This window comes from Rosa rugosa, chromosome 1 (genome assembly GCF_958449725.1).
Source record: "Rosa rugosa chromosome 1, drRosRugo1.1, whole genome shotgun sequence".
NCBI lineage: Eukaryota > Viridiplantae > Streptophyta > Magnoliopsida > Rosales > Rosaceae > Rosa > Rosa rugosa.
Genome location: NC_084820.1, coordinates 50,208,054 through 50,232,500, shown reverse-complemented (window position 1 = coordinate 50,232,500; position 24,447 = coordinate 50,208,054). Strand labels below are relative to the sequence as shown.

Here is a 24,447-nt window from a genome sequence, read left to right as displayed (position 1 = left end):
TCGGATCGCAAACCGAAGATAACGCGTAAAACCATAAATCTAGCATGCATCAACCTTTTTCCAATAAGACCCTATAATATATCAAAACGATTGTATGGATGCGTAGATGCATAAACTGAAAACAAAACACATTTTGGTTGACTGACGCGCCACCACGCGCCGCCACAAGCGACGGGTCAGCAGGCAGTCAACGGCGAGTCAACCACCTCTGATGCAAAAGTCGTCAACTACAAACTTGTTCAAAATGAGGAGAAGAGCCACCTTCATACCTGGAGCTAAGCGAGATTCGGTCTAGATCGTCCTAGATCAAGCTTGGAATTTGGATTAACCTCGGTCGTCTGATCACGCTTCCAGATCCGTCCAAAGCTTCAAACCTTGATCTTTTGCTCCACACTCCAAATCGTGATGCAAGGCCTATATGGGGATGATCAGGAGGAGGAGGACAACCCAAAACCGAGAAGGATCGGTCCGTGCAACGCCGGCGTCGAGGAGGTCCGACCGGGTCGGGTCGCACGACTGGGGCCTCTTCGATCCAGGCCTGGGGGCTGCGGCGGGGTGAGGGGACCACGGGGGTCGACTGGGCTCGGCGAGACGACTTCGGGGAGGGCCGGGTTGTGACCGGAGGAAGCCGGGAAGTGGCCGTTCCGGCCGGGTCGGTTCAGTCGGGTCGCACGGATAGGGAGGAGAGAGAACGGAGAGTTTGGGGAGGAAAATGAGAAAAAGGAAACTTTTGGGATTTAATGAAAAATCCGGAATTTTCTCATATTTATAGAAATTTCCCCAAATTTCAATCACTCATAACTTCTTCATACAAACTCCGATTTTCACGTTCCACATGTCCACGAACTCGTATCGACGCACTCTACAACTTTCTTGAAGGAAGTTTTCGGATAAACCCAACATATAAAAAGTCAACCTTTGCGCCCCCTCTAAAATGACACTTCCTGAATATTTATTCGCCCGAAACACTTCCGCTCCATCCACGAGCCACGAAACCGTCCAATAAGCAAAAATTAGATTCCGGAAAATCCTCGGAAATAAATACAAATTTCCGGGGCATCACAGTACTGAAGGAGGGTTCAAGCTATTCTGTACTGGTAGAGCATGAAACATCAAATGGGTGGACCTATCTCTATGTACCACCGTGGGTACTACCACATCTTCTTGTTCTGTCTGTAGATGGCAGCGGAAGGGTATGTAATGGCCACTCTGGCCTTAGGCTAACACAAATTTCTAGTTATTTGATAACACTCCACAAATGTTATTTGGAGGTGTTACGATATGGTTGTAACCAATCTCTTTTGAATTTCTATCTATAAATTTTTTCTTTGATTCAAAAAAAAAAAATGTAATACTGTTCAGAAACAAGTAATAAATAATGTCAAAATAATAAATTACACCTAGTAGAACTAAAATTACGACTCATGACCACACTTATTGTGGTTATTGTAATTGAATGGTCAAAGATGTAAATATCATAGTTGGACAACTTTTATCCAAGGTTCAAAAAAACGCTAGGCGCTAGTCGGGCGGTGAGCCAAGGACTAGCGCCTAGGGGCCTAGGCGGGAACTAGGCTGTTTTTATTTTTCTAATTTTTAAATTATTTTTATGAAATATAATTATATAAATTCTAATAATCAATTGGAAATAGTAAAAATAATCAATAGAGAAAAAATTGTTTAAGAATTTAACATTCTTCCTATTATTAGCAAACAAAAAATCTCAATTTTATGTGGGTTTGCTAGCTATATCAGTTGATTCATTGAATGACTTCTATAGTTCAATTTGAACAAATGACACGTCTACCTAATCCTCTGCAACACCGAGTACTTTGGGTCTACAAACTGACAAAGTTTCAAATTCTAAACATAAGAAATAACAAGAAATGGATGAAAGAAGACAAAACCCACAAAAGAAGCACAAAAAGTAATATAGGAAAAGGTAAACATATATGAATCTAAACCCCACAAACCCAGAAACATACAGATAGAGTAAACCCAGAAAAGCAAGAATCTAAATTTATGGAAAGAAAAAGGTAGAGCCTATTAACCAAAGAGGCTAAACCCAGAACCAAGTGCTCGTTCCAATGGTAAACCAGTCTTTCTTTCTCCTCTTCTTTCGCCCCACTACACTCCCACACCCAACCCTCACTCGCACCAGAACCAAGTCCCCGTTGGACCACCTTTCTCGTCGACGCCTGCGCAAGCAAATCTGACCCTTTTGAAAACTTATCTGGGTTGGAGTCTGATTTTCCGAAAAAGCAAAACTCCGAGTTGGGCTTCGAGATCTAAATGCATCAGAAGCTAATTAACGATCCAATGGAGAAATCCAAAAGAAAACCTTACAAAAAGAGGAAGAAGCAGAAGTATGGAAGTGATTCAGAAGACGAGGAGGAGAAGCAATGGGTGGAGGAGAGGTTGGTGGAGCTGAAACCGGAGGTGGTGGAGAGTTGAGTCAATCTGCCCAGCGCTCCGCGCCTAGCGCCCAGCCCGCCTAATACCGCCTAAGTGCCCGCCTAGAAGCCGAACGCCCAGAAGGATCGACTAGCCTCTAATCGGAACGGTGAGACCACGCCCAGCGCCTAGGCGCCGCCTAGACCGATTTTTAGAACCCTGCTTTTATCAAATGGATAATATTGATTATCAAATGGAGAACCTCCTTACAATACTGGGTACTTACATATCTTTTGCTATAAAATATTAATTTTACCATGTTCACAACACAAATGTTATTAGAATTGTAAAATGGTTGATAATCTTGTAAATGATATAGTTTTTGAAGTAATTACTACAAATAGAACAAAAGTTATCACTTTTACATCAATTGTTGTGGGTTTGTGGTAAAATGTGTAGTCATTGTAGTAATCATTCCATTAATTATAAAAACATAAATATTTATCACTTTGACAACAAATTTGTTGTCACACTTGCTAAATTGTCCACAAACTAGTACATTAGTTTAGGTGGAGTAATTACTACAAATAGAACAAAAATGACAATTTTTACATCAATTGTCGTGGATTGTGGTAAAATGCATACTCATTGAAGTAATCATTTCATTAATGATAAAAACATAAAGATTTACCACTCTGGCAACAAATTTGTTGTCACACTTGTTAAATTGTCCATAAACTAGCTAGTAAATAGGTTGTAGGTGGAGTAATTACTACAATTAGAACAAAAATTATCGTTTTTACATCAATTGTTGTATTTTGTGGTAAATTGCGTTGACTGAAAGTAATTACAACTTCGACGATGGAAATTACACAATATATTACTTAAATTACGCAAAGGAGAACTTCATTACACCAATGAGAACATACCTGCTTTTAGTCAAAATATAATGGTTTACCTATATGATAACACATTGTGGTAACATTTGTAAATTAGTTCAAAAAACAGTAATAACAAGTTGTACGTGAAGTAGTTACTACATCTAAAACAAAGATTATCTATTTTTACATTAATTGTTGTGGTTGTTCTAAAATGCATGTAAAAAGAATTATATTTGGTTAAGGAAACTACTAATGCTATAATTAATTAGTAATAAAGACTATTTAATTAAAACTAATTCCGTGAACCTAGATTAGAAGTCTTTTGTTTTTAATAAGGAAAAAACGTAATTGTCAATAGTGTAATTGTTAATTGATAATCAAACATTAATTAGTAATAAATACTATTTAACTAATAGTAATTGGCTAAGGGCTAAACAGATTACCAAATTTTAAATATTTTAGACCATTAAATATATTACTAATCTAATAGTCCAAAATATTTAACAAACTGAGTGTATGGCAAACACTCGAGTACCTAAGAAAATTCGGATCTGAACTTACCTGTGCCAGTGCATAAGGTAATGCAGAGTACATTCCAGCAGCAACTACTCTTTCAGTGGAAACTATATATTGGCTGCACTGTTTGCGCAGTTGTTACATCTGACAAACATCACAGCATTATACATAGCCCCAATCATAATGTTTAGATGAGCAGTGTTTTCCCTGCATGTGGGAATATAAATAACAAAGTAATCAGTCTAGGTCAACTACTCCTGAAGAGCTTTTATTGCATCCAAAAGAATCAGTTGGAGTTTGAACTTGTTATTAGTAGACAAAATCACAAACCTTTTATTGCCAACCTTCCAGAACAAAGTCCCAAGAATGAGAGCAGCAATCAAGGTAAAATACAGCCTGACAAGGTTATAATAAGGACTTCTCCAATAAGTCCACCATTGCTTCCAGAGACAAAATTTGAATTGTTGCCATGTTGACTGAGAATACTGTGTAGGAAAGTAGAGCTCTTTTGCTCCTGCTGGTGGTGTACTCAACTACTTTATCAAAGCCTTGTTTCTCCTTGTCAGAAAGTAATAACTTATGTTTATTTTATGGATTCTACAAATTATTAGTACTTCTATTTTTCTTTCCATAACTTACTGGTGCAAGGAAGATGATTTGTAGTGTTGAGCAAAGTCTATTCCAAGTTTGACTTCAGTTCCTACTGAGCTCACTTCAAGCATCCATGTGGCCGGATTATACTTCTCTTTAATGTTTGGCACTCCAGGAACTGCCTAAATTAAGTCAATGAGTGTGGACTTAGATAACTATTCAATCTTTAACAACTAAGATAGGGAAAAGCTGTTAGCATGTAAAATGCCTCAAAATATTCGATGATCTTGTGGGAATTCCGGCCTAATGGTCCTGAGTAGATAACTTGTCCTCTCTTCAGCAACAGAAGCTCATCAAAGGCCTCTAAAATATCAATGTCGGGCTGATGAATTGTGCAAACAACTGTTCTTCCGGTGTCAACGGTGTTTCTAACAGTCCTCATAACAATGGCAGCTGCCCTTGCATCAAGACCTGATGTTGGTTCATCCATGAAAATAATTGATGGATTGGCAACAAGCTCAACTGCAATTCTCAACCTTTTTCTTTGTTCAGTTGACAATCCTGTAATTCATGGAAGCCCCACTAGAGCAACCTTTGAGACTGCCTAGCTCAACCAGTTCCATCACTTCCCTCACGAAAACCTTATAATAAAATATACAACAAGAATGTAATTTTAGCATCTATGGAACTGCTTCATTCATTGTTCAGAAAAGCATTACTAGTTGAGTTTTACCATCTTGTCCTGTTTGCTGACTTCTTTAGGGAGCCTAAGGAAAGCCGAGCAAATTAGCGACTCTTTGACAGTGACTTGGGGTGAGCGGATATCAGTTTGTTCACAATAACCAGAAATTCTTGCAAAGGTTTCTTGTTTCTTAGGGAACCCGGATATTCTGATGTCACCCTCAACATAGCCACCTGTTTTTCTTCCTGCTAAGACATCCATCAAAGTTGTTTTCCCTGCCCCACTGATCCCCATTAGAGCAAGTTCACCCGTTGGGTCACCTACTATTCACTGCTTTTTAGTGTATATTTTCATTCTCTGGGTCACGAAATACACTGTGCCCGTGACCCAGGGCACAAAATACACTATGCAGGTCACCATGGTGACCCAGAAAGTGATCCAGGGTGACCCAAGACACGAAATACACTGTACTCGTGACCCAGAGGGTGAAAATAACACTAAACAGCAGTGGGTGACCCGGTGACCCAACGGGTGAACTAGCTTGCTCTTAGAGCAGTCAAAACCCCAGGCCTGAAGGCACCGGTTACTTCACGAAGTAGTTGTGGCCTCTCATCTGTTATTCCTTCTTCCTTCATCTCTTGTAACAGTGAAACAAGTCACCTTGGTAGTAGAGTTAAATAGTACACCAGTATAGCATTTTAGGTGAATAAAGAGTGCAACAAGGAAAAAGGAAACATCACAAGGGGCATGTCCACATAGTAATTAGTCAAATATAACGAAAAACAAGAGATAATTTTGACTGAATAACTCAGATATTTCATTCACCTTACAAGAAGGAATTATATACAAATTACAATTGTGCCTAATAAGACAAGTACTACTCCTAAGGTAAGTAGTAAACCTAATAATACTACAGATATTACAGAATATTACAGATCATGGAATATTACAGAATATCTACAAAATAAGGTAAGTATGACTCACGCCAACACTCCCCCTCAAGTTGGCGCATACAGATCTCGAATGCCCAACTTGTCAAGTGAGTCATGAAATGCCTTACTCGATACTGCCTTCGTGAGAACATCAGCTAACTGTTCTTCTGAGTGGACAAAAGGGAAAGAGATAAGTTTAGCATCGAGCTTCTCTTTAATGAAATGTCGATCTGTCAACCTCAACATGCTTAGTTCTGTCATGTTGAACTGGGTTGTGAGCAATATCCACCGCTGCCTTATTATCACAATACAAATCCATGGCTCGTTTGGGTTTAAATCCCAAATCACGAAGTAAATTTCTCAACCAAAGTAATTCACAAACTCCATGAGCCATACCTCTATACTCTACTTCAGCACTTGACCTGGCCACAACCTTTTGTTTCTTACTTCTCCAAGTAACAAGATTACCACCTACAAAAGTGAAGTAACCAGACGTGAATTTTCTATCCGTAACACAACCTGCCCAGTCTGCATCTATATAACCACTAATATGCAGATGATTATGCTTTGAAAACATCAAGCTTTTTCCATGTGCAGACTTTAAATACCTCAGAATACGGATCACAGCTTCCATATGAGTTTCACTTGGACTAGGCATGAATTGACTCACAACACTAACTGCATATGCAATGTCTGGCCGAGTATGTGAGAGATAGATTAATCTGCCAACTAACCTCTGATAGCGAGCCTTCTCTGTAAGAGTTTGATTAGGGTACTCAGCCAGTTTATGATTCTGCTTAATAGGAGTATCAGCAGGTCTACACCCTAGCATTCCTGTCTCTGTCAACAAATCAAGCACATATTTTCTCTGTCACAAGAAAATTCTTGAACTCCCCCTGGCGACCTCAATGCCCAGAAAATATTTAAGAGAACTAAGATCTTTCATCTCAAACTCTGATGCAAGTAGATCTTTTAATCTTTCAACCTCCTCTGAATTATCACCAGTAATTATCATATCATCAACATAAATAATCAAGGCAGTTAATTTACCTTCACAGCATTTCAGAAACAATGTATGGTCAGAGTTGCTCTGCTTGTACCCAAAACGACGCATAGCTTGAGAGAATCTTCCAAACCAAGCTCGTGGTGATTGTTTGAGTCCATACAAGGACTTATTTAACTTACACATCTACCTCCTGTGCTTGCCTCATATCCTGGTGGTAGATCCATATAGACTTCTTCAAATAGCTCTCCATGTAAAAAGGCATTCTTCACATCAAACTGTTGCAAAGGCCAATCTAGATTAGCTGCTAGAGACATCAACACTCGAACAGTATTAATCTTTGCTACTGGAGCAAAGGTATCCTCATAATCCATGCCATATGTTTGAGTATATCCCTTTGCAACAAGTCTTGCTTTATACCTGTTCACTGAACCATCTGCATTGTGTTTGATAATGTACACCCATCTACATCCAACAACTCTCTTTCCTTGTGGAGGTGGCACCAACTCCCAAGTATTATTCTTCTCCAATGCCTCCATCTCTTCATTCATCACTTTAGACCATTTGAGATCCTTGCGAGCATCCTACACTTTACTGGGAACAAATACAGAGGATATTTGATTCACAAAAGAAGCATGGGATTTGGATAACCGGTGGGTGGATACAAAGTTAGCTATGGCATACTTAGACTTAACATCTAAACATGGTTCATATTGACGAGGTGGTTTACCACGGGTGGACCTAGGAGGCAAAACATACACACTATCACCAATATCAGAGTTAGAAGAAACACCACTAACCTCAAGATTGGGATGCTCCTCTGGGATTGGTTGACAAAGGTTATCTGTATCTAAGAGGGGTGGAGGAGCTTGGCCTTCTTGGAGGGTAGACGATTCGGCAATTGTCATTTCTGTTTCTGCAGCAGTGTCGTTGGTTTCAATGGGCTGAATTTTAATCCCACAAGACTTCTCTTCCAAAAAAGTTGTTTCTCCACCTGAAGTGAAGGATTAATGGGAGAAAAATAACATGCATCCTCATAAAAGGTGACATCCATGGTAACAAAAACTTTATGTGTAGGAGGATGAAAACACTTGTAGCCCTTCTGATTAACACCATAGCCCACAAAAACACACTTTAATGCCCTGGCATCGAGTTTGGACCGTTGATTCTTAGGAACATGGACGAACACAACACACCCAAAGACACGAGCAGGGAGATTAGAAAACGAAGGGATGGACACATGTTGTGAAAGGACAGCATAGGGGGTTTGACCATTGAGAACAAAGGAAGGTAGCCTATTGATGAGATGACAAGCAGTGAGAATTGCTTCTCCCCAAAGATACTTAGGCATATGAGCACTAAATAGAAGAGACTGGGCTATGTCAAGAACATGATGATTCTTTCTTTCTGACACCCCATTTTGTTCAGGGGTTTGAGGGCAAGTAGTTTGATGAATAATCCCATGAGAATGAAAGAATTGGTGAAACTGAGAATTGACAAACTCCCCTTCATTATCAGAACGAAAGACTTTAATATTGGCTCCAAATTGATTTTGAACGACAAGAGCAAAAAAATCTTGGAAAGCAGAGAAGACTTCATATTTGTGTTTCAATAAAGAGACCCAAGTAAGACGGGTATAATCATCAATAAACAAAACAAACCATGAGAAGTCTTACCATCTCCATCTTGCTTGATCACGGTCGAAACGTCTTGATCTTTCACCATGGTGAATATGCAGTGGAAGGAAAAAAAACAACAAAGTACTTGGAAATATAAGAAGGCAACGGTGATGAAAGGATCAAAGAACAAGGAACAAATCCAAGCACAAAGAACAAGGGTCAGGGATCAAAGAACAATGAGTCAGAGTTCAGGATCAAATCTCTGATCTGATACCAAGTCAAATATAACGAAAAACAAGATATAATTTTGACTGAATAACTCAGATATTTCATTCGCCTTACAAGAAGGAATTATATACAAATTCCAATTGTGCCTAATAAGACAAGTACTACTCCTAAGGCAAGTAGTAAACCTAATAATACTACAGATATTACAGAATATTACAGATCATGGAATATTACAGAATATCTACATAAATAAGGTAAGTATGACTCACGCCAACATTATTAACATCGTCAAAGGACATTGCGAGTGGAGTGAAAGGAAGAACCATTCCTATCTTGGGAGCAACACGATTGGTTGCTTCAAGTGGTACTGGGTTGAATTGGAAATTGACACATTTCACCCATATAAAGGAATTTCGACCGACAAGAGTGCAAGTCATGTGACTTTAAATGAAGGAAAAAAATAGGGAATTTAAATGAAAATGAGAAATTCATAACCTCTAAACATGAATTACCTCGTTTGGCATTTTAAACTTGGAAATTATGAATCTCTCTGTGGGAAAAATTGAAGTAATTGACTGTAGGAATTCCTCACTTTAATTTCCATTAAAATAGGTATCATTTCGAATTTCCTGCAGAAATTCCTTCTATCTCTTTATTAGTTTCTAAAATGTTGTAAAACGATAGTAAAAGAATTTGAGAGAGAGAGAGAGTTTAGACACAATGAGGTTTATATAGGAGTACCTCAGGTTTACAAAAGGTAACTATTTAACGATTACATCAATCACTCATCTGATTACAATCAATCAATCACTAATTATATTATGTTAATCACTAATCAATCTTAATTGGCATATATCGCGCAAAACACTAATTGCAATTACATGAATAGCCACATTAATATTTACAACACTCCCCCTTAGATATTCCATGTCAATAGTGTTGCCCCTGCTATGCGCTTCTAAGTTGCCTCGTCAAAAACCTTGCCAAGTAATAAAAATCCTGTGGGAAAAAACAACCTTGGTCGAATGAGAAAAAGAGCACAACGCGCTTGAGTGTGGAGTAGCAGTATCATAACTTTAGAGATAGGTGAAGTCTTCTTATCAATACCATAAGTAGGTAGTATGTCTACGAGAGGGATGCATTAGAGTTGCTACACCAAAACCTTGCCCGGTAAACCTAGTGGGAGAAACCCGTGGTCGAAGGGAAAAGATGAGCAAATGCATATATATGTCGAATCAAAGCATCTTCAGGATGTAGTATAAGTGGGGTGACCATGCTAAAGATGTGCCTCGTTAAAACCTTGCCTGGTAAAAAAACCCAGTGGGACAAAATAACCCTGGACGAAGGACAAAAAAAGTACACGATGGTCAAGTGAGTATGCTTCGGGATACTCCCCCTGATTTCGACTCCCCCTGAAAATTACATGTTAGGTAATTCAGATAGTTTACGTGGACCAATACCTTGGACATGCTTCTCGAATGTAGACTTTGGTAGTGACTTGGTGAAGAGGTCTGCATGATTGTCTTCAGATCAAATCTGCTTAACTTCAATCTTCTGATGCTCCTGTTGTTGCTGATTGAAGGAGAACTTCGGTGCAATATGTTTGGTGTTGTCTCCTTTGATGAAACTCATCTTTATCTGCTCTATGTAAGCAGTATTATCCTCATAGATAATGGTCGGTTCATCAGTGGTGGAATGCAGTCCACATGTGTTTCAAACATGCTTTGTAACGGCTCTTAGCCATGTGCATTCACATACTGCTTCGTGACGAGCTAGTATCTCAGCATGATTTGAAGAGGTAGCAACAAGTGTCTATTTCGTAGACCTCCAAGAAATTGCAGTATTCTCAATGGTAAATACATAACTAGTTTGGGAACGCGCCTTGTGCGAGTCTGATAGATAGTCTATATCAGCATATCCAACAAGGCGAGCATCATTCCGAGGATCAAGGGGGTTTCATCCATTCCTTGATGCGTATGGATAGAATAAACCCATGTCTACCGTACCTCTAAGGTAGCGAAAAATGTCTTTTATGCCATTCCAGTGGCGGCGTGTTGGCGCAGAGCTATATCTAGCTAACAAGTTCACATCAAATGAAATGTCATGTCTAAGGGCATTGAGTCAAGTACAATAATGCGCCTATTGCACTTAGATATGAGACTTCTGGCACCAATATCTTCTCGTTATCATCTGTAGGACAATACGGTTCTCTCTAGACTCCGGACGACCATGGGTGTGCTTGCTTTTATCCTCATTAGAGCTTCTTAACATCTTCTGGATGTAATTTGGTTGATGGACCAAAATTTCATCTGCACTGTGCTCGGGCTCCAGGTCGAGACAATGATTTGTTCTCCCAAGGTCTTTCATCTCAAATTCTGACTTCAGGTGCTTTGCGGTTTCCTTGATCTCTTCAGGAATATCAATCAAATTCATGTCTTTGACATAGACAACCACAATTGCAAACTTGGAACTTGTTTCCTTAATACACACGCATGGGCATAGTTTATAATTCACATATCCCATCCCGATCAAATATTCACTTAGACGGTTATACCACCTCCGTCTAGATTATTTCAATTCATAAAGTGAATGCATCTAAACTAATGGAGAGCGTGTTCCATGGTCTAGAACTATTTGCATCGGGTATATTAAGTCCTTCAGGAACTTTTATGTATATCTCTGTACCATGATCCCCATAGAGATAAGTTGTGACCACATTCATAAGCTGCATATTCAGTTTTTTGGAAACTACCAAACTGATAAGGTAGCGGAACGTTATGACGTCCATTACGGGAGAATACGCCTCCTCGTAATCAATCACAGGGCGTTGAGAAAATCCTTGCGCCACTAGACGAGCCTTGTGTGTCACAATCTCGTTTTTCTAATTACGCTTCCTTACAAATACCCATTTAAATTCTACAGGTTTAACATAGGGAGATGTAGGAACAACAGGTCCAAAACACCTTTCTCTTTGTCAAGGAATCTAATTTGACCTGGATTGCTTATTTCCTTTTTAGCCAGTCGTCTCTTTGACATTCATCAACAGAGCAAGGTTCGAGGTCATCGCTTTATAGTTTCGGTGGCCACCGCAAATATATATATATATCATCGATGATAATCTCATTCCGATTTCAAATCTCACTAAATTTACTGAGATTTCTCTATTCTTGGGAGTGGGTTCAAATTTTGGAGCGTCCCCCAACATGGTCTCTTCTAGGACGTACCCATCATCCGGATTTATCTCACGAGATGAATCGGTTTGAGATTGCGATGTCAAGAGGATTCGTTTGTGCCAAGTTTACCCTCTTCTGGGGATAAGAATCCTTCGAACCTAATGGTCTACCTCGCTTATGGGCAAGGACATATGACTGGTTAGCCGCCATGGTCGTACCTCATCCATCTGGGACAATATGTCCTATGGGGACGTCTATCCTTGCAGGCACATTTGCAGCAGGTAAATGTGATCTCGTCCATTTAGCTAGATCAAAGAAAGTGTCTGGCATATTGTATTCTATACTCTATAGATCTAGAATTGTCTGCACTTCACTATTTTCGTGCGGTTTGGGGATCAAGATGAGACATTGTGGGGACATTCCATGTTAATTCACGCCGTTCATCAGGAACGGTGACATTCTTATCTCCCCCTAACGGCTGGAAGACTGTCTCATCAAAGTGAAAATCCGCAAATCTAGCGGTAAAGAGATCGCCTGTCAAGGGCTCTAAAGAGCACATAATGGCTGGGACTCATAATCGACATGTATGCTCATCCTTTGTTGAGGACCCAATTTTGTATGTTGTGACGGCACAAGTTCATACCCAGTAACTCGGAGTAAGTTGGTAGCAATGGGCCTCAACGGGACCAACATAGCTGCATGCAAGATTGCGTAGCCCCATGTAGAAATTAGAAGCTTGGTGCGTATTACCAAGATTCTATTTGCGAGACCATCTTGGGTGTGAACATAGGGAACTATATGTTCAGCATCAATCCCAAGGGATATGCAATAGTCATCGAAAGACTTCGATGTAAACTCTCCGGCATTATCAAGTCTTATGGACTTTATGGGATAATCCGAGTGGTGAGCCCTCAATTTCATGATCTGAGCGAGAGTTTAGCAAAAGCAGCATTTTCTTGTGGACAATAGTGTAACATGTGATCACTTTGTCGATACATCAACCAAAACCATTAATATTTAACTGGTCCGCATGGTGGTTGGATGTGTCCACAAATTTCCCTATCATTCTGTGCAGAAAAATGGTGGTGTATGTACTAGTCTTTGCATATGATGGTCTAGTATAAAATATTCTTAACGAGTATGGCATAGTGGGTCATTATATACAAGACCCTTATTCAAAAGGGGATGCACCTGCGATGAGTTGAGGATATAGTGCATCATACTTGGACCTGAGTGTCTCAAACGATCATGCCATAGCAAGTAGTTGCTTGAATTAGTTAGCTTCTAGCTAACAGATTTCAATTTCTCTAATGTACGCTTCTGGCCGCACACTCGGAGATTATGCAAAGATATTCCACTCATTTTTCTCAGTGGTTTCAACGTGGTAACCGTTGGTTGAAATATCCTTAATACTTAATAACGTTCTTTTGGAACGTAGAGATTATAAGACTTCATTAATGGTAGGTCCAGTACCATTGGATAACATACAGTGGGTTTTGCCATAACCCTCTATCAGGTTAGATTGGCCTGATAAGGTTATCACAGAGGTATGAATAGCCAATAAGTTTGAAAATTATCTCCGATCTGGGAGTATGGTGTGCGTAATAACACTTTTAACCAGACAACAAACTTCTCCACATATATGCCTATTCATTTATTTAATTCAATGGATCACATGTATAAATAAGTTTATTGAATTAAATATATTCGAACAGCACCACATTTCCATAATCCAAAATAATTGAAAACATAAATCACCAAAAACAAAAGATGTTTCTCATTCATTAAGATGAAATAGATATGGCACGAGGGGCCAATTATACTTATGCCTTCAAGTTCTAATCCTCATCTACTGCTTCGGCTATCGCACAGCAGGTGCGGGACCAGCAGTCAATTCCTCCACATTAATAGCAAAGATCATGCTGATTCCGGTGGCGACAAGCCGGACCAGTGTTCCTTTCAACTCGGGCTTGCTGAGTTAGGGCATCATGGTTCCTACCACGTGGGCCTTGGCCACGTGGAGCCTGATTATGTGTCCTCTTGGGCCTTGGCCAAGTGGCAGACGGTCATATGGGGTAATATAGTTCTGCAAATCATGTCTTGCTTCAGGCAAGGAAATGGTCATTTGATGGTTAAAGTACTCTTCCAGAGCGACTCAAGTGTCTGTGGATCCTCTTCATCGGATACTCAACTTGGAGTGCTTTCTCCATATGTTTCTTTATGAACATTATGGCACTCGCCTTAAAAGCCTCAGTGACGACATTGTCAGTATTGATTGTTGATCTCATCTTCTTTGTAGTCAGATGAATTTTCACATCTTGAGTCCACTTTAGATAGGTTCTTCCGGAATCCTCCAAAGCAACAAAGTCAAGTTTAGTGAGATTTGACATTCCTTACAGGAAAGGAACAAATAATCTTAGTGCTTTGGGTAATACCATTCATAAGCAACTAATAAGAACTTCAGGTTCTATAACATGGTATAAAAAAATCTGATTAGACATGTTAAATCTACTGGTTTGATCATGTGTGGTGAATTTATGAAGGAACTTCAAGTTTCTTAAATGGCATTATCGAAACTACAAGTTCGATATATGTATGAACTACTGGTTCATTTAGAACTTCTAGTTCATTAGGTACCTGCATTTTCTACACATATACTCTAGTGCAAAAATTTAGACAAGTAACACAATAATATTGAATAGAGCAAATTGAAATAATATCTCACAAATTGGATAAATGGAAATCACAAATCAATTGAGATATTAATTGCATGCTACTAATTTAACATATTAACTATCACACAATTATGTGAATAAATGCTTCTGGCAATTAATTACACATATTAGATATGGTGAATATATTTATAAGGGAAAATTTCGCAAACAGTACACCAAGTAAAGGTCACTAATAATTCTTATACATAAAGTTCCAAACCAAACATTTCGGTACACGAAATCTGAAACTCGACCCACTATCAGTACACGACGCCAATTTTTGACACCAAAATGTCCATTATGCCCTCAGTTTTTTTTTTTAATAATTTTTTTTTTCTGTTATTTTTTTCTATTATTTTTTTTCCTTCTTTTTTTTCTGTTATTTTTTTTCCTTCGTTTTTCTGTTATTTTTTTCTATTATTTTTTTTCCTTCTTTTTTCCTGTTATTTTTTTCCTTCGTTTTTTCTGTTATTTTTTTTCCTTCGTTTTTTCTGTTATTTTTTTTTTCTGTTATTATTTTTTCCTTCGTTTTTATCTCTTTGTTCTTCCTTCTTCCGGGCTCACTCCCTCGCTTCCAACGCCGCCCTTGCCCTCCAATTGGTGAGATTTATGGTCCTACAGCTTATATTTGTAACTCAGCCAATATTTAGTCATGTGAAAAGAAAGAAAGAGATAAAAACGAAGGAAGAAAAAAAAATAACAGAAAAAATTAAGGAAAAAAAATAACAGAAAAAATGAAGGAAAAAAAATAATAGAAAAAAATAACAGAAAAAAAACGAAGGAAAAAAAAATAACAGAAAAAAAGAAGGAAAAAAAATAATAGAAACAAATAAAAGAAAAAATGAAGGAAAAAAAATAACAGAAAAAACGAAGGAAAAAAAATAATAGAAAAAAATAACAGAAAAAACGAAGGAAAAAAAAATTTATTAAAAAAAAAAAGAACTGAGGGCATAATGGACATTTTGGTGTCAAAAATTGACGTCGTGTACTGATAGTGGGTCGAGTTTCAGATTTCGTGTACCGAAATGTTTGGTTTGAAACTTTATGTATAAGAATTATTAGTGGCCTTTACTTGGTGTACTGTTTGCGAAATTTTCCCTATTTATAATATCAAATCATTTTTCCTTTTATTTTGGTTCTTCTGGACCAAAGAATGAGTGGGCTTGATAGTGAAGCCTACCGGGCTTAGTCTGCAAGCTTGTGACCCGGGCTTTCATGTGTAAGTCAAAAGGTGAGTGAGGCCTGCTGGGCTGCTAGGTCCTGCGGAGGGAGAGTGGGCCTTCTGGGCTCAGGCTGGTCTGCCAAGGAATGAAAAGTTATTAGTCGATCCTTTTGGTAACTCCAATTGAATATGACCAGGTAAGGAAGGATGAGGTTTTGGTGGAGCAAGGCTCACTTAAATACACAGCCTCATCTGAACCTTACCTAGACATCGCATCCAACTGGATGAGCCTACTTGGACAAGATTCATAAACATTGCCATGGCAACACGTGGCAAGCTTCTGTGCTAGCCTTGCAACTTGGGCCTGAGCTTCTGGCTCGGATTTGTTGTTGTGATTTTGGGCTTGATTTGAGCTTCTGACTCAGCCTCATTTAATATTCACAATTATAACACCAAATTCAATATATGTTATTAAATGATAACGTAAATAAATTAATGCAGTGGTTATGTATCTAAGGAAATGGGTTCAAATCCCATTAATGCTTCTGGCATTTCGTATAGGTAATAAATTGGGTAAATGGTTCTGGTATAATGTTTATATAATATTCACGTAATAATTTAGCCCATAATGCTTCTTGCATAAGGAATTATGATGGCAAATTCAAATTTGTGTAACAAAAAATTAAGCCCATAATTCGCGTAATATACGATATTAAAATGTAGTAATAAAAGATACATTGTGAAACTATTATGGTAATTGTTTTGGATAAATGTCAATCAAAACCAAAACATGAATTGAATCAATTGATCAATCGCCAATTAAATGGAGTTGAATATGCTTCTGGCAGTATTAATAATAAATGGTGGTGATAATTACCAACTGGTCATAATGGCACAGTGGACAACATGCTAGGCTGGTACACGCTGTGGCTGGATTCGAATCCCAAAAACAGCGGACTTTGTTTTTGCATGATTGATTGATGCTCTTTAGTTGTGAATTGGTACTACTGGACCAAGTGCTAGAAATAACTACAGCCAAAGAATCCTAATTTTTTTTCTTTTCCAAACAAACAATCCAAGACACATGAACAAATATATACAAATATATATCCCAAATAAATAAATCACATAGGATTAGAGTTCATGCATCATGGTGATTTTTCACATAATCAATCAATAGGCTCAATAAGCATGAATATAAAATTAGATTTTGTTAATGTCTAAAAGTTCGGCGGTAGCTGAACCTTCGTTAACGCTGATCCGATGGGCGGATCGATACTTGCGATGTTCTCAAAGCTTCCGCTACCTGTCAAATAAAATACAAAGGGCGTCAGAGGGAGACCGCGTTGGGCGGTCTTCAACTCTTCGATGCCTAAGTTAGTCAATGTATTTATGTTGACAAAGTAACTGTAGGTAAGTATTGAATGCGTAATTAATGAGGAGAGAGGAGAGAACCTTTTATAGGTGAGGAAGAGGTTGATCTTCTCTTTGTTTTCGATGTGGGACTGATATGCTTCAGTTCCCAGTTTCAGAAGCTTCTGATGCCATCTTGGCGCGGCGCGTGGCGGCGCGTCGGCGGCGATCTGGAGGTGGTCCGACGTTGGGGCTGTAGCCCGCCTGGCGGTGTGTCTGCATGTCATTCCTTTGGTTGGAATTAGTACCGTTAGCGGTACGATGAGCGTAGCCCATTAGAGCTAATTATGCTTGCAAATGTACATGTATGTACAGATTTTGAAAAACATTACTTGATGAAGAACGGATGAATCTTTAGCTTATTTGTGTAGAACTGAGAAGGTTGTCTTCTCAGCCAATCCAAGAGCTTGTTTGTAATTCAGATCTTAAACCAGATTGAACGATGATCCTCCTTTGGTTGATCAGCAATTTCAGAGCTTTTCGTGCTGATAACGTGTTGTAAAACGATAGTAAAAGAATTTGAGAGAGAGAGAGTTTAGACATAGAGAAAGGAGTATGGGAAAATGAAGTGATTCTATTCATCTCACAATGAGGCTTATATAAGAGTACCTCAGGTTTACAAAAGGTAACTATTTAACGATTACATCAATCACTCGTCTCAATCGCTAATTATATTCTGTTAATCACTAATCAATCTTAATTGGCGTATATCACGCAACACTAATTGCTATTATATGAATAGCCACATTAATATTTACAACATAAAACAATTTTTTTTAAAAATATTTTAGTTTGTTTTAAACTTTCTTAATTTATTATTCATTCTAAATTATAAAAAAGGGAAATGATGGAAAATGTCACTTTAGAGAGTGAAATGATAAAAAGATCACCTAGTTTCCCACTTGATAAAAAGGTCCATTGTGAATTGTTAGTAATATTAATTTAGTCCTTATGAATAATGATGTGATGTTAAAAAAGGTCAATTTTTAATTTTTTGATTCCGATTCTGCCCTTCAAGCTAATTCTCTCTATATTCTTCTCCTCCACAGAGACACAGATCTCCTCTCTCGAGTGTAAATGGCGAAGAACGACGCGCCCTTGGGATCAGTGGGCGAGTTCTTGAAGCGGTGCCAGCAATCCGGCCAACCTTCGACGATCGACGTCTCCAGAGATCGGAGCCAAACGCGCACATGAGGCTCTACGATGATCTCCTTACCAACGGGTTTGATTCTCTTCTCAATTCTCCCTAGTTTTTTTTTTCAGCTATGGTATTTGTAATTGTAGTGAATTAAACGTTCTGGAACTTGGAATTGGAATCAGGTACTACACGACGCGGCTGTGGATTGGGACACCTCCTCAGATATGCACTCTGATTGTGGATACGGGGAGTAGAGTCACTTATGTGCCTTGCTCTAACTTTGAAGCATGCGGTAACCATCAGGCAGGTTCGGCTTCATTTCCGATCTTGACTTAGTCATTGACTTAGTTACTTTCGTGATCTGTTTATTCCTGATTGGTTTTCCATCAAATTCAATCTTCTCTAATTTTGTTGTTATTGCTTTGTTCTCAACATCTAGATCGCTGTATAGGTTTTGCTTTTAGATGCCTTTGTATTGGTGTTTGCCTTTCTAGGCTTGATTTGTGGTTCTGTACTACTTGTCTGGGAATTTATGGCTATATATTTGGCATTTGTGTGTGCAGAAACTGAAGTCCTCTTTTATTTTTGCATAATTTCTGCTTAATTGAAGTTCTCTAATACATGCATGGAACTTGACAATTTTGTTCTTCCAAGTGTTTACTGGTTCAAGTGATTATCTTACTAGACTTTACTCACTCCTGAAATTTTGACTCCTAGGTCATGTATGAAAAGGTGATACTTGGTGTATTACCAGGCAATAGTTACCCATTAATACACTGATATTCTTTACTTTATTTGTCTATACTTGTTGGTCTACTTTTGTTTGTGTACATTGTTATTTGCTTTCCAGTGTTTGCTTTGGCTCATGCTGCCGAACAAGATTGGTGTAAAATTAAAGATCCATCCGTGCTTTGAAGTTTTATCATTGCTGCGAATTTTCTATTTAAGTGCATATTAATTTGGTCTATCTCTTTTGAAATGAAACAAGTGGTTAGATTGCCATATGTAACCAAAGTACACTTTCTTTAGTTTCTATTCTGCCAATTCCCAGCTTGATACCCTTGTAATAAAATGTCAGGCACAACCTAGGTTGAATAGTTGTTCATAATTTCGTAGTGATTTTTCTATTGTCTTCCTCGACCATCTATTTGGTTTAATTGAACCTCAGAAGCACAGGGTAGCTATTGTCGAATTCATGAATTCTAGACAAAGATATTGTCTTCCGCCATCTTCTTCTTTGATCCATTCTACCTCAACCCCAGCTTTGACTGTAAAGCTTTGACACCAGTTCATTTAATTTGGAGGCATGTTATAGAGTTTTAGAATTTCATATGAACAACAAATGGGGTAATTGCAAAGTTAATTCTGCTCCATCTAGTTATCTCAGCTGCTTGAAAACTGTGTCAGTGTATTAGTTTTCTGTAAAATGCTTTCTTGGGAGAATCAAGGTTTACGATTTTCAATTTTTTTTTGAGTTTCTTTGTTCATCCTTATCCTGGCTTAGATTTATGACTAGTTTTTTTTTTTGAGATTATTATTCATTTTGTTGTGGATAGGTGAAAGATCAACAATGCGAAACTTGTTAGGGGATTTGGCTTCCATGATATATAAATCTGCCTGAAAGGCCTAAAGTTTACTCCATGATATATAAAGTTGTTGACCAATATTGTAGATGTAATGATGTATTTTCAGTTGCATTTTGACCTAATAATTGCTTTGCTAATGACTTCACTGGCCAGTGACTTAACCAGTGACATGGTCAGTGACTTGTATAACAGTGACATGGTCAAGGACTTGCAATGTAACATGGTCAATGCATGAATATAACAATGATTAGCCAGTGACTTGACATGTTCTTGTTCCATTTTAGATATAACAGTGACATGGTCAAGGACTTGCAATGTAACATGGTCAATGATATGAATATAACAATGATTAGCCAGTGACTTGACATGTTCTTGTTCTATTTTTAAAATAAGAAGGTTAGCATTGAGTTTGCAAGTTACATGACTAGTAACTTGGCCAGCTACTGATCTGGCCAGTGAAGTCACAGGCCATGTCAATGACAATGTCAGTGACATGATCAATTACATGGTCAGTTACATACATTGCAAGTGACATGGTCAGTTACATGATCAGTTACATAATCTGTGACATGAGGTTAACACACGTTGCCAAGGAGTTGGCCCAGTGAAGTCACAGGTCATGTCAATGACAATGTCAGTGACATGATCAATTACATGGTCAGTTACATACATTGTAAGTTACATGATCAGTTACATGGTCAGTTACATACATTGTAAGTGACATGGTCAGTTACATGATCATATACATAATCTGTGACATGAGGTTAACACACGTTGCCAAGGAGTTGGCATTTTCTAGTGACTTCTCTGGCCAATGACTTGTCTAGCGACCTGGCCAGTGACCTCACTGGCCAGTTTCATTATATCATCCTATAAAGTATGCATTTGAGGTTAGACTGGTCTATTTTCTCTTGGTGTTTTTTTTTTCTCCTTCTTTAATTATTGAATTTCTAGTGTCGCATCTTGGTCTGTATGTTAGTGTGGTTCATGGTAGTTTTGGAGGTTTGGATTGGTTAATTGTGCCAACTTGGTCTCTGTTTTGTTTATATTCAAGAACTGATTGTTTGCTTACAAATCAGAAGTTCATCTTCACTTTTATTAAAGCTTTTGGGTAATTTCACAATCCATTTTGGTTTCTGGAGAAGATTCGAGAATGCGTGCTGCAACCCATGATGTCCTCTCTACACCTTCTCTCTACCATATCATTATTTTCAGTTATCTTACTGATCTATTAATTGCTTACTGTAAGCCGAAATACTAACAGAAGAAGGTACAATAGAGAAAAAAGGAAAGACAAGAAGTTCTTTAGCATGCGAGGCTATTGCTATGTTAGTTTGTAGTTTATGCTTTGTTTTTGTGTGTGTGTGTCCATCTTATTTTGTTGCTGTTTCATGATTTCATTTCATATGGTATTGTGTGTTAATACTCATTTGCAATGGAAGTACAATTAGTTAGTTTATCCATTATATGACAGCATAACACAATATGCATATAGATAATAAACTTCACGGACCCTCACTTGAAGATGAAAGACTATGTTGAATGACCATGCCTTCAAATAACCCTCTTTGCCATAACCAGCCCCTGTTTTGCATTTTTTTTTCTTTTTTGATGCACTGAGTAGACATTAAATCTATACTAGGTTTGATGCTGAAATATGCATAGAAGTTGAGATGTTCATGTCAGTTACATCCAATTCAGGTCACTGGCTAAGTCACTGGCCGGGTCACTGTTAACCTCAACTCATTGACCATGTGACTGGCCAAGATACTGACCATGTCACTAATTATGTAACTGTTAAAGTCACTGATGATCCTCTTATTTTCACAATTTTGTACAGGATATACAAACAGAAGACACATGGCGGGGTAAAAGAAAACATGAGGAAGAAAGTGAAGAAGAAGCAGAAATTCCAGCGAGGAAGAAAAATGATATAAAGAAGAGTAACAAGGACAGATGAAATTTTTAGAAATATGTTTAGGGCTTAGAATGCAATTGACTAGCCAGTGACCTGCCCAATTGTAAACTCCAGCTTACTAAATCAATTAGTTTTTTGTATCTTTTTATGGTGTCACTGTTATGTTTAGTTTTTCTTAATGAAACATTATTGTTATAGACCAGTGACTGATCACTGACATGTAATGTGACCTGACCAGTAACTTGGTCAGTGACGTGTATAACAATGATATAGTCAGTGACATGCAATGTAACCTGACCAGTGACTTTTGAAATAGATTTTCTAAAGATTAAGGGGGGTGTATTCAATTAGGAGTCTATTGGATTGTTTTGTATTTTAAAAGTCCTTTAAAATCATGTGGTATTCAATTAAGATTTTGAAAAGTCCTTTAAAATCTTGTGATATTCAATTTAGATTTTAAAAAGTACGTCCTTCCAAATCTGGTGGTATTCAAAAGTCTAAAGGTTTTCAAAGATTTTATTAAATGCTTGATTGTGTAGGATTCTAGGGTGCTTGGTATAAATACCAAACCCTATTAGAAATCCTCTATCTAGACGTGAGATTTTGACGTCTTTTGTTTTTGCTCTCTTTCTTCATTTTGAAGATGAAAAGGCCTCGATATAGAAGACGAACAGACCTCAACCTTTCTCTACTCTCTACGAACTAAGGTAATTTCTCATCAATTTTTAGATTCTGCAAATATTGGAACCAATCAATTATGCACAAGATTGAAGCTTGTTGCTCAATTTTACTCTTAGATGCCTAAGAACTCAGTTGGTGATTAGGAGTGGATGTCGACAGGTCTAGGGAAACAATTGGACGATAGACAACTGTGTTTGATCCATTGAGTTCCTGAAATTGGAAACATTCAGAGAATTGGGATGAGAATGTTAGAGAACGTTTGTTTGGACGTTTCTGTTGAATCTATGTAGGAGGTTAATTAGGTTGAGTCGAGAAACTAATGTTCTTTTATTATATTCATTTGAATGTTAGTACAGGATGCTAAAGAGAATGATGCTGATCTTAGCGTTTATAAGGGAAAAGTTCTGCTCATTGTCAAAGTTGCTTCCAAATGGTATCTTCACATCCGTAGCTTCTCACATTTTCTCTTATTTTTAAGAAATAGGAAAGTTATTTTCTTTTCACTTCTTTTTTCTCTGATTTGCTGCAGTGGACCAACGAACTCAAACTAGCTGAATCAACTATATGAAAAGTATAAAGATCAAGGTTTGAATTTTGAACTACTATTGTTCTTTCATGCCTATCATTTTGAGGACAGTTAAACTGTAAAATGGTAACTAGTTTAGGAACTGTGTTCTTGAGGTGACACCATTGAATTTTTTACTTTTATCATGTGAGTTACATTTATTGATTCCATTGACTTCCTCTCTAAAATGTGCACAACTGCTGTGCTGCTTGTTTAACTTTCATATAAATTTTCACTGTTTTGCGTATGGAATAGTCTTATTTTATTAGAGAAACAATAATCCTCCTAGTGTAAATCAGAAATCTCATTTTCAAATGTATTATATCTAGTATTCTAGTTCAAAAGTTATGAATCCACATTTTTCATTATTTTGTCCCTTTTGTGTGATTCGCTGTGGGTTGATGTAGGAGTCAAGATACTGGTTTTCCCTTGCAATAAGTTTGTTGCACAGGAACCCGGAAGTAATGAAGAGATTGAAGAGTTTGTCTTCCCCTCGTTTCAGATCAGAATTTCCGATATTTGACAATGACTATCTTGAACATGTTGTAACATTAACTTTCCCGTTGCTCACACATGTTACAATTTGCTGCCAGTCATATGGTTTTTCAACCACAATCTCATTATTGTTTCTGTAAATGATGTGGAACTGCATTTCCATGATTCCATCTATGAGCATGCAAAACTCATTTCCATTATTTAGAGGACAGCTTTGTTTATAAGTCTTAGGTCAGATCAACTAGAATAGTAGTAGCAAATGACTGTACTAATTAAATGACCGCTTACTTGAAATTCCTTTTGACAATTGCAAGTTTAGAAAGTTTATACCTGATTTTCCCCTATAGTCATTTCAACAAGTTCTTGAAGTTAGGCAAATGGGTGTCTTTGGAGATGATATTCAGTGGAACTTTTCCAAGTTTCTAGTTGACAGATGAGAAAGTTTCTGATCGCTATTACCCTACAACTGCCACCCTTAGCCTTAAGGTAAAAACCAGATGTCTGGTTCCCGATTTTAATTTGGTTATGTTGCCTCTGCTGTTTAGTGTAGTTGATCGATCATGAGTTTTCCTGTGTCTGCGCAACATAACCTTTTGATATCATACTTTTTGTGCAGCATGGCATAAAGACAGCTGTTGGGAGTCTCAGAAATGGGATTTCAGCACAGCTAAGCAGTATGCATATGCTTGCCTATTGTGTACCGAAAGGAAAAAATAAAAATTGAAAAGCTTGCTTTGTCTACCAAGACTTGTTAAT

At 37.8% G+C, this 24,447-nt stretch overlaps 2 pseudogenes; one reads left to right on the top strand and one right to left on the bottom strand.

The window, feature by feature from the left end:
- Positions 1–9,283, bottom strand: part of LOC133729921 (ABC transporter G family member 29-like) — a 47,230-nt pseudogene extending 37,947 nt beyond the window's left edge.
- A 13,593-nt stretch (positions 9,284–22,876) lies between these two features.
- Positions 22,877–24,255, top strand: LOC133729911 (probable phospholipid hydroperoxide glutathione peroxidase; annotated as a pseudogene).
- The last annotated feature ends 192 nt before the right edge of the window (positions 24,256–24,447 follow it).